We start from the raw sequence: 259 nt of genomic DNA, 5'->3' as shown, positions 1-259 counted from the left end.
TAAAGACAATGTCCTATGTTCCAGATAACAATCTAATTTTATTTAATCTCCCATATTTATATGGTATGCAGTGATTTACAAAGTACACTGAATCATTCACACAAGTCTTTGTCTCTCAAAGCTCAAAATCTGATGTTCCTACCACATACACACAAGCTAGTGCCAATTTGTGGAGGATGCCTGTCAACACAATTTTTTGGGATTGTGGCAGAAAACCACAACATACAAAATCCACACAGTGGAATTTCCATTTTGCAGC

This window comes from Nanorana parkeri, unplaced genomic scaffold (assembly GCF_000935625.1).
Source record: "Nanorana parkeri isolate BGI_ZX_2015 unplaced genomic scaffold, ASM93562v1 scaffold910, whole genome shotgun sequence".
Lineage (NCBI taxonomy): Eukaryota > Metazoa > Chordata > Amphibia > Anura > Dicroglossidae > Nanorana > Nanorana parkeri.
This window is presented reverse-complemented; position numbering follows the sequence as displayed.